Consider the following 11696-nt stretch of genomic DNA (forward strand, 5'->3'; position numbering starts at 1 on the left):
GTCATGGTTTCCAGCTCTGGGAGTCACCTCTTGAGGACTGTGTTCTGCTGTTTAGGGTCAAGCTCGTGTCGAGTCTTTTGCTAGCTTATTCCCAGGTAAGGGAAGCTAGAACCCTCCTGTTGGCTTGGTCTGAGTTGCTGTTTTATGTGGTTGGTGATTTCTTTGTGGTTGCCTGTTAATATGGATGCATGATGCGATGAGATTATTGTTTGTGGTATGTATTCACATCTGTTGCAGGGAAAACAGTGGCGAGCTCTGATAAACTCGCCCAAGCGAGCTAGTCTCGCCTAAGCGAGATTAACAGAGGCTCGCCTAAGCCTTTTCTCCACGAATGGTCGCCCAGGCGACCTGCCGTGGCTTTTGAGCGAGCAGGCAACTCGCCCAGGCGAGAGGGATCTCGCTTAAGCGAGATCTCGCGTTGCCCACACACTTGTTCTTGTGCCCTCGCCTAGGCGGAGGGGGTGGCTCGCCTGAGCGAGACCCCTCAGCCCGAGCGAACTGCTGGGCGAGTCTGTGCTGTATTTGAATGTCTACCAGCCCCTGAATGATCTGTTTTGGTTGAGTATGATTGTATGATGATTGACCTGTATATAACGGAGCATGAAGTATATTTTTGGGTATGATTCATGAATTGTGAATGAATGGGTTGGTATGAGACTTAGCATGTGAAATGAATGTGAGGTTTGAAATTAAAGGAACATGGTATTGACATGAGATGAGACACTAGACCCATGGGATGGCGAGGATCAGAGGTATTGATTCAAAATGCGATGCGTATGAGGAATAAATTTCATGGATGGGTATGGAATTGTAAACATGCTTTTGATGTTCTCCTAATATTGTTTGATGAATGTTGGTCCGTGTCAGCGTGTAATTCCTCGGGGTCTCTAGGTGAGACCTCCGGGGCTACGCTTCAGTGGTCGGGACGTAATCCCATGGCCTCTGTTAGTGGGTGTCCATGGTGGTGCCCCATCTGTATAACTAGGTAAGGATTCAAGGTAAGGTTGCATTTTGACACTCTGAGGAGCCAGTTAGTCTCACCTAGAGCGGACTGACTCCTGTGGTGAGAGTAGCAGGAGGCCTGAAATCCAGTAAGGGCTAACCTTGTGGTGAGGGAGACTTGATTTATCGTAACACTTGAAACACTTAGCTCAGGATCGAGCAGCTCAGGGTCGAGCAGAGGTATCCACCACAAGTGCGAGCATCCGCTGAATCCGACCAAGTTATACGTATCCGGATGAGTCGAGTCGAGTCGTAGTGTATTGAATGAAGAGTCATGACATGCTTGATTGCTATATGGATATGAGATGATGATAATGTAATTGACTGTATGATAAGAATGTGTTGGCTCTAGCTTACCCTGTTTGTTGTATGGTTGCCTTGTATGTGGTTCTTCTTTCTTGCGATGATCATCGACTTGGTTGATGGGAGCAGATGGGCGAGATTCTCGTGGTCAGCAAGGGAATGGCGATTCAGCAGCTTAGCCATCTGGGCTGGAGTCCTTTTATTCATGTTTGCTTTAGGGCTACGACCCCTGTATCACCTTATGATTTCTTACTCTACACTCTTTGTTAGATTGGTATCTGTTTTATGTCGGCATCGTGGTGTGCCAGGTTGTAGGGGTTGCGTTAAGGACCCCAAGACTACGCTGCTATACTTTATCACGTGACGTTTTCTTTAATTTCGTTTAATAATTAAATGGGACGTTACATTTATGGTATCAGAGCGGTCATTCCTTAGGTCTGTGGACTTGGGCTGTCCGCTTAGCTTCCTCTGTGTCTTCTGAGTGTTCTTAGTTGGATTTTTGTCTTTATCGAGCCTAACCAAGTGATTTTCTATGTGCCAGTGGACTATGGCACCTCCTCGTAGGACTTCGCAATCATCCCAGGGAGACGTACCTGATATCGCCAGAGCCATAGAGGCGATGGTAGCAGCTATGACGCAGCAGAGTGCTGCGATGATGCAGCAGCATGAGGCATCCATGCAACGACAGACGGCGTCGCTGGAGCAGCAGCAGGCTGTGATGCAGCAGATGGAGGCTGCGAGAGTAGCTGCTGAGGATGCTCAACGACAGCACATGGAGGCCCTCCGCCAGTTGGAGGAGAACAGGGCGGCTGCCCCTGTGTTTGGTCCTGAACCACGACCTGCAGTCAGGGAGTGGAGCCTGGAGGATTTCCTGAAACACCACCCGGCAAAGTTTGACGGGAAAACCAGTTCGGACGCCGCAGACCAGTGGCTGAAGGACCTAGAGCGCATCTATGACGCCAAGATGTGCCTTGCGGAGAACAGGTTGGCGTTCTCGGTTTATATGCTCACGGGAGAGGCAGAGCATTGGTGGAGCAACACTAGATCCATCCTGGAGGAGAGGGATGAGCCCGTGTCATGGGAGATTTTCAGGGAGAGATTCCTATCAGAGTACTTTCCTGACAGCATCCGGTATGCCAAGGAGGTGGAATTCCTCCAGTTGACCCAGGGAGGGAAGACCGTGACTGAGTACGCTGAGAGGTTCAAACATCTCAGTCGCTTCTATACACTGCCACTGGATGAGGAATGGAGATGCCGTAAGTTTGAGAACGGCCTCAGGGGAGATATTCGCTTGATGGTGGCACCCTTGTCCATCAAGGACTTTGCTGCTCTGGTGGAGAAGGCCAGAGTGATGGAGAAGATGAAACGCGAGGTGGAAGGCCAACGCCCACAGCAACCACAACCGCCTCAGAGGATCGGTGGACCATCTGGGTCCAGGCCCAGACATGAGGAGAGGAGGAGACTATATGATAGACCACACCATCAGCCTCAGGGGTCTAGGAGTCTTCCTCCTCAGCAGGGTCGAGTACAGTGTTACACATGTGGAGGACCCCACCCAAGGTATGCTTGTCCACGTAGGGAGGGTTACCGCAGGTGCAACAACTGTGGCAAGGAAGGCCACTTTGGGAGAGATTGCCCCAACCTTTCTAGGGCAGCGACACGCCCTCCAGTTCAGGCACCCCAACAGCATCAGGGGAGGGACAGAGGCAACAGGCCTCAGGCGACGGGCAGAGTCTATGCCATGACCGGGGCTGAGGCTGCAGGTTCAGGTAACCTTGTTATGGGTTATTGTGTGATTTCTGGGATGAGATGTTGTGTGTTGTATGATTCTGGAGCGACACACTCCTTTGTGTCTTTTGCTTGTGTGGAACGGTTGGGTTTGCCGGTACGCGAGCTACGGTGTGAGCTTGCGGTGTCTACTCCGGCGTCGGGTTTGGTCAGGACGTCGTCCTTGTGTGCTAGGCTTCCAGTGGAGATAGAGGGACGCAGATACAGGGTGAACTTAATCTGCCTACCTCTACAGGAGTTGGAGGTGATCTTAGGGATGGATTGGCTCTCTGCCAATCGCATTCTGATAGATTGTCGGGAGAAGAAGTTGTTATTTCCCGACTCAAAGGAACATGAGTTGTTATCCTCCCAGGGTGTTATGAGGGAACTACAGGACGGTGCACAGTGCTACATGATCTTCACGCACATGGAGGTGGAGAGAGGAGAGACGACGTCTGTGATACCAGTCGTCCAGGACTTTGTGGATGTGTTTCCGAAGGAGGTACCAGGGTTGCCTCCCAGTAGAGAGGTGGAGTTCTCTATTGATCTAGTCCCAGGAACAAGCCCCGTCTCGATGGCCCCATATCGCATGGCTCCGGCAGAGTTGGTAGAGCTCAAGAAACAGATAGAAGATCTGATGGAGAAACGGTTCATACAGCCCAGTACTTCGCCTTGGGGAGCACCAGTGTTACTGGTAAAGAAGAAGGACGGGAGTTCGCGTTTGTGTGTGGACTACAGGCAGCTGAACAAGATGACGATCAAGAATAAATATCCGCTCCCAAGAATTGATGACTTGATGGATCAGTTGCATGGGTTATCAGTGTTCTCGAAGATAGATCTGCGATCGGGTTATCATCAGATTTTGGTAAAGGCTGATGATGTACAGAAGACAGCCTTCAGATCGAGGTATGGCCACTATGAGTATGTGGTTATGCCGTTCGGTGTGACCAACGCCCCGGCAGTGTTCATGGACTACATGAACAAGATCTTCCGACCCTTCCTAGATAAGTTTGTAGTGGTCTTCATAGACGACATCCTTATCTACTCCCGGACTCAGGAGGAGCATGCAGAACACCTGAGGTTGGTGCTTGGTGTTTTGAGAGAGAAGCAGTTGTATGCCAAGTTGTCCAAGTGCGAGTTCTGGATGGATGAGGTTCAGTTTTTGGGGCATGTGATATCCGCCCAGGGGATTGCAGTGGACCCGGCGAAGGTCGAGGCAGTGGTTAAATGGGAAAGTCCTAAGTCGGCCACAGAGATCAGGAGCTTTGTGGGGTTAGCAGGCTACTATAGGAGATTCATAGAGGGATTCTTCAAGGTAGTGGCGCCTCTGACTTTGCTTACCCGGAAGGACCAACCTTTCACTTGGACGGACAAGTGTGAGGAGAGCTTTCAGGAACTAAAGAGGAGATTGACGAGTGCTCCTACATTGGTAATTCCAGATGTGGGGAAACCGTTTGAAGTCTACTGCGATGCGTCTCATCTTGGACTTGGTTGTGTTTTGATGCAAGAAAAGAAGGCGGTGGCATATGCTTCAAGGCAGCTTAAGATACATGAGCGTAACTATCCCACTCATGACCTTGAGTTGGCAGCGATAGTGTTTGCCTTGAAAATCTGGAGGCACTATCTTTATGGTGCCCAGTTCCGAGTATTCAGCGATCATAAGAGCCTCAAGTACTTGTTTGATCAGAAGGAGCTAAACATGAGGCAGAGGAGATGGATGAAATTCCTCAAGGATTATGACTTCGAGCTCCTATACCACCCGGGGAAGGCAAATGTGGTAGCAAATGCTCTGAGCAGGAAGACGGTACACACTGCACACCTTATGATTAAGGAGGTGGAACTACTAGAGAAATTCAGAGACATGAGGATACATGTGGAGTTGAGGTCCGAGTCCATTAGGTGTAGTACCCTTACTATATCCAATGACTTCTTGGGCTCGATCAGAGAGAGGCAGTTGTTGGATGCTGGTCTGAACAGAGTTAGAGAACAGCTTGGATCAGAGGAAGCCAAAGACTTTGCCGTGAGTGATGATGGCATACTGAAGTTTCGAGGCAGAGTATGTATACCTGATGATGCTGAGGTGAGGAAGTTGATCCTTGAGGAAGGACACAAGAGTCGTCTTAGCTTGCATCCTGGCATGACTAAGATGTACCAGGACCTCAAGGAAACTTTTTGGTGGCAGGGGATGAAGAAAGATGTGGCTCAGTTTGTATCAGCTTGTTTAACTTGTCAGAAGGCAAAGGTAGAGCACCAGAGACCCGGTGGAGTTCTACAGCCTTTAGAGATACCGGTGTGGAAATGGGATAGCATCTCCATGGACTTCGTGACTCATCTTCCGCGGACTTTTAGAGGACATGACACTATCTGGGTGATAGTGGATCGGTTGACCAAGAGTGCACACTTTTTGGCGATGAACTTGAGGATGTCCATGGCCAAGTTGGCCCAACTGTACGTCAAAGAGATTGTGAGGTTGCATGGGGTACCTTCGAGTATAGTCTCCGACAGAGACCCACGGTTTACATCCCGGTTTTGGCAAACCTTACAGGAGGCATTGGGAACCAAGTTGACTATGAGTTCAACTTATCACCCTCAGACCGATGGCCAGTCTGAGCGGACAATCCAGTCGTTAGAAGATTTGTTGAGAACTTACATATTGGATCACTTGGGAGCTTGGGATGAGGTATTGCCTTTGATTGAGTTTACCTACAACAATAGTTTTCATGCGAGCATTGGCATGGCGCCATACGAGGCTCTTTACGGCAGGAGGTGTAGGACTCCTCTTTGCTGGTATCAGGATGGAGAAGCAGTGTTGGTCGGACCAGAGTTGTTAGAGCAGACCACCGAGAAGGTGAGGATGGTGAGAGATAGGATGCTGGCTTCTCAGAGTAGGCAGAAGGCCTATGCTGATCGCAGGAGGAGGCCTTTGGAGTTTGCAGCAGGAGATCATATATTCTTGAGAGTGACCCGAACCACGGGTGTGGGAAGGGCTCTCCGTTCAAGGAAGCTTTCGCCTAAATTCCTTGGCCCATATCAGATCACGAGGAGGATCGGACCAGTAGCTTATGAGATAGCCTTACCCCCGCAGTTGGCGAACCTACATCCAGTGTTTCATGTCTCGCAGCTGAGAAAGTATGTGTTTGATCCGGCCCACGTGTTGGAGGCTGAGGATATACAGATCAGGGAAGATCTCACAGTGGAAGTACCGCCCATCGCTCTTGAGGATAGCAAGGTTGAGGAACGCCGTGGAAAGACCGTTAGTCTTGTTAAAGTCATCTGAGATCGGAGGACGGGTGACTCGACTTGGGAGTTAGAGGAGGACATGAGAAAATCACATCCACATCTGTTTACCTGGTGAGTCTTTATTTTCGAGGACGAAAATTTTTGTTGTTGGAGGGAATGTAAGGCCCATTAAAAATCTTTTAGCTTTTCTGCCCTAATTTAGTGGGCTGCCCTTGTAAGTGGGCCTAAGGCCGGCCCAACGTATAAAATCCTTAGGTCTGCCCTAATTCCACTCTCACTCTCACTCTCACAAAAACGCAGCAGCCGTCACCTTTCCCTTCCACGCTAGAGCTCTGCTAGGGTTTGGGGACCACCGTGAGCACGCCAGTTCGAACCCGTTTCCCCTTCTTACGTAAGTACTCCTTCCGTTAGTGTCTGTTTTCCCCACTGTTACTCTAGTAACTAATGTTTTCGCTGTTGGTCATGGTTTCCAGCTCTGGGAGTCACCTCTTGAGGACTGTGTTCCGCTGTTTAGGGTCAAGCTCGTGTCGAGTCTTTTGCTAGCTTATTCCCAGGTAAGGGAAGCTAGAACCCTCCTGTTGGCTTGGTCTGAGTTGCTATTTTATGTGGTTGGTGATTTCTTTGTGGTTGCCTGTTAATATGGATGCATGATGCGATGGGATTATTGTTTGTGGTATGTATTCACATCTGTTGCAGGGAAAACAGTGGCGGGCTCTGATAAACTCGCCCAAGCGAGCTAGTCTCGCCTAAGCGAGATTAACAGAGGCTCGCCTAAGCCTTTTCTCCACGAATGGTCGCCCAGGCGACCTGCTGTGGCTTTTGAGCGAGCAGGCAACTCGCCCAGGCGAGAGGGATCTCGCTTAAGCGAGATCTCGCGTTGCCCACACACTTGTTCTTGTGCCCTCGCCTAGGCGGAGGGGGTGGCTCGCCTGAGCGAGACCCCTCAGCCCGAGCGAACTGCTGGGCGAGTCTGTGCTGTATTTGAATGTCTACCAGCCCCTGAATGATCTGTTTTGGTTGAGTATGATTGTATGATGATTGACCTGTATATAACGGAGCATGAAGTATATTTTTGGGTATGATTCATGAATTGTGAATGAATGGGTTGGTATGAGACTTAGCATGTGAAATGAATGTGAGGTTTGAAATTAAAGGAACATGGTATTGACATGAGATGAGACACTAGACCCATGGGATGGCGAGGATCAGAGGTATTGATTCAAAATGCGATGCGTATGAGGAATAAATTTCATGGATGGGTATGGAATTGTAAACATGCTTTTGATGTTCTCCTAATATTGTTTGATGAATGTTGGTCCGTGTCAGCGTGTAATTCCTCGGGGTCTCTAGGTGAGACCTCCGGGGCTACGCTTCAGTGGTCGGGACGTAATCCCATGGCCTCTGTTAGTGGGTGTCCATGGTGGTGCCCCATCTGTATAACTAGGTAAGGATTCAAGGTAAGGTTGCATTCTGACACTCTGAGGAGCCAGTTAGTCTCACCTAGAGCGGACTGACTCCTGTGGTGAGAGTAGCAGGAGGCCTGAAATCCAGTAAGGGCTAACCTTGTGGTGAGGGAGACTTGATTTATCGTAACACTTGAAACACTTAGCTCAGGATCGAGCAGCTCAGGGTCGAGCAGAGGTATCCACCACAAGTGCGAGCATCCGCTGAATCCGACCAAGTTATACGTATCCGGATGAGTCGAGTCGAGTCGTAGTGTATTGAATGAAGAGTCATGACATGCTTGATTGCTATATGGATATGAGATGATGATAATGTAATTGACTGTATGATAAGAATGTGTTGGCTCTAGCTTACCCTGTTTGTTGTATGGTTGCCTTGTATGTGGTTCTTCTTTCTTGCGATGATCATCGACTTGGTTGATGGGAGCAGATGGGCGAGATTCTCGTGGTCAGCAAGGGAATGGCGATTCAGCAGCTTAGCCATCTGGGCTGGAGTCCTTTTATTCATGTTTGCTTTAGGGCTACGGCCCCTGTATCACCTTATGATTTCTTACTCTACACTCTTTGTTAGATTGGTATCTGTTTTATGTCGGCATCGTGGTGTGCCAGGTTGTAGGGGTTGCATTAAGGACCCCAAGACTACGCTGCTATACTTTATCACGTGACGTTTTCTTTAATTTCGTTTAATAATTAAATGGGACGTTACATAATACTATATTTTTATTGTTTTAAAATATGAGTATTAAAAAATTATTTTTTAGAGATAAAACTCAAATAACTATTAAATTTAAAAATATGAAGAAATGTGAAAATATTTATAATGATTTTTTTACATACTTGCTCACTTGTTATTATTTAACAATTTTGTTACTAAGTTACTTACTAGTTTAAAAGTTTAACTCCATTGGTCGTTGATGCTCTTAATCATTTAAATTTGAAGAATTGATTGATCATATTTGAATTATGTTAATCTTTGACAAAAATAGAAAATACATTTTACTTAAGCTAACCTTTTTTTTTCTATAATAATTTATTAAAATAAGACTTCAAAATGAAACGGAAGATAATTTCATGTACATAATATGATTATTTACATTAAAAAATAAATAATTTTAAATTTGTTTTAATTTAATTATTAATGGATTCAAATAATTTGAGAGAAAAAGAACAATCTATGTATTATATATATGCAATTTTTTAGAGTTGTAATTATATTGAAATATATATATATATATATATATATATATATATATATATATATATATATATATTTGTTGTATTAATAAGGGTTAAATATGTTTTTGGTCCCTTAACTTTCAATGAATTTTGGAATTAGTCCATTTTGAAACTTTGGACCAATTTAGTCCTTCATCTTTCGGAATACGTGAATTTAGTCCTTTTAATCAAATTTTGGTAGGTTTATTTGGTGTTTCGTACGCATTTTAGGATTGTATTTGAGTTGTTTATACTGTTTGACACATTTTTGCTTTAGTGTTAAGTCAAATACTATTGTGAAACGCGCTTGAAATGTCAAATAAACTTAACAAAATTTGATTAAAAGGACTAAATCCACGTATTTTAAAAGATGAAGGATTAAATTGGTTCAAAGTTTCAAAATGGACTAATTCCAAAATTTACTGAAAGTTAAGGGACCAAAAACATATTTAACCCTATTAATAACAATGATGAAATATATAAATTTTAAATATATTATGTTGGCACTTCCAAGATTTGTGATCAAATCATGGCCTTATATTTACTTGAAGTCTCACACAAAATTCAGCAAAGTGACTTAGTTATTCTCTACCTCTTACTTATCCTTTGCTCTCCCTCATTTCGTTAGTGGCCACCTGTCCTACGTTTCTAATAGATTTCTCAACCATGGTTGTCTTTTTCAAATTTGTCCCTGCCTCACTTTGTGATATAACAAATAAAGTATGGACTCTTAAGGAAAATGATAAGAATTAGATATGATAACTCACTCCACATAGTGCTCTTATTGACTACTGTTATTATTATACCCTGCTAATTTCTAATGGTAGAGAGACATATTTGTTGGAAGTCTCACATCGACTAGAAATAAGACAATCTCATCATATATAAGTGAGGTGCAAACCTCACATTACACGTCGATTTTGTGGGGAATGTAAATAACACACATGATGGATCTACATCAGCTGCATCACACTCCTATTTTGAACATCAGAAAATTAAATGAAACGTAAAAGAAAGTTTTTTTAACAATGGCACAATCCCAAAACTCAACTCATGTATATTATTGGATTCAAAACGATCATTTAACATTCTCTTTCTTTGCATGATCACTCTTGCATTCTCCTCTCATCCTATCTCTTTTTGCCACGTGTTCTGTTTCTTCAATCGACTCTTTCTCCACTATAGACTCATTCTACATATTTGTTACATAATAAAATGTCGAAGTCCCATATGCAAGACCATCTTTCTAATACAATATTGGAATGATGTAGGATGATGAGTATAATTAGAGCAATTTTATATTCAAGAAATGCTACTTGATATGATGAATAGATCACACCGAAAGAAAAAGCTCTAATTAGGTTGGATTAATAGAGATGGCGACCTAAATGTTATTTGTATGTATAAATTAGAAATTATAAAGTAGATTATCCCTAAAATTTGTAATGATATATCAAAGACGGGTAATGATGCATTGACATGCTAGTATGCTTTTGTTTTTTTTTTAAATAATAATAATTTAGAATATTAACTTTTTTATATCATATTATTTTAATATATAAATACATAATAATATTAAAATTTAAATCATTAACCTGAGTAATTTAAAACATAAATATAATAGATTTTTTAATTTATTAAATTACAATGTTTAATTAATCAATTACAAATTTAAAAAATATTATGAAATTAAATATATTTTTAAAAAATTATATGATTAAATATATTTTTAAAATTTATATATAAAACAACAAATTTTAAAAATAAAAAATTAAAAAAACTTGTGGGTCAATCTATCCATTATCAAAACAAAATTAAGATTTTTCGTCTGTTTTGATAAGACGTTTTAATGAGAGATCAATTCAATTGGTTTCATTTGTTAAATCCAAATACAAGTGCGGACCAAAACAAGTCCAAGTTACCTATTTAAGACTATTTCTTTCTGCACCTCCATATTTTATTCCCAGATCCCATATCTCAAAGTAAATATCAAAATATCCTTAAGTTAAAAATTATAAATGTAAATCGCACACCTCCTGCACCTCCATACATAGCAACTTTTGCAACTCCATATAAAGCTCATATAAAGCTCATGCGTTTCAATTGTCAAATTGAACGAGTTGCATCTCCATCAGTGTTGTGTTGCCCATCTCCATTACAATAGTGTCGTTATGCACTTGTAACACATGTTTTCAAGATATCATGTGTTTTTTTTTTCTTTTCAAACCAACAAAATACTCTGATATCATCCTATAATGTTTTCATTACAATTCTTTCAATCCAAGAAAATTCAAAGGAAAATCCAACATAAAAGAAATCCAAAATTCTTTTCAAAAGTTTTCCAAAACTCCCAAAGTTCTCCCTAGCACATCTTCTCGCACCTATGCATTTTCCACAACATCTATAACAAATCTACTCCCGTATAACACATAAATTATACAATCATCACACAAACACAACAAATGCAAGGGTGAGCTAACCAGATAAAACAATATGCAACCATATGTTGTCATCATACAACTCAGCTCATGAACATACACATGTTACATAAATCAACCAAGTCATATTACCACAAATAGTATCAATCAAATCATATTACCACCAAGTAATATCAATCTAGTATGTCTTTCTCTTATAACCATCCATTACCATTACCTTTCCCATGCACCAACACCTCTCAGAAACAAATCTTCCTACTCACCAAGG

General features: G+C 43.2%; 1 long non-coding RNA gene across 1 annotated transcript; it reads left to right on the plus strand.

Moving 5' to 3' along the window:
- The first annotated feature begins 6525 nt into the window (after positions 1 to 6525).
- On the plus strand, positions 6526 to 8461 carry LOC114189836 (uncharacterized). The gene is made up of 3 exons (XR_014985186.1): positions 6526 to 6703; positions 6786 to 6866; positions 8206 to 8461. It is a non-coding gene; the product is annotated as an uncharacterized LOC114189836 (long non-coding RNA).
- Positions 8462 to 11696: the final 3235 nt, after the last annotated feature.

Source organism: Vigna unguiculata, chromosome 10 (assembly GCF_037176805.1).
Source record: "Vigna unguiculata cultivar grain cowpea cultivar isolate G323 ecotype 2 chromosome 10, ASM3717680v1, whole genome shotgun sequence".
NCBI classification, from domain to species: Eukaryota; Viridiplantae; Streptophyta; class Magnoliopsida; order Fabales; family Fabaceae; genus Vigna; species Vigna unguiculata.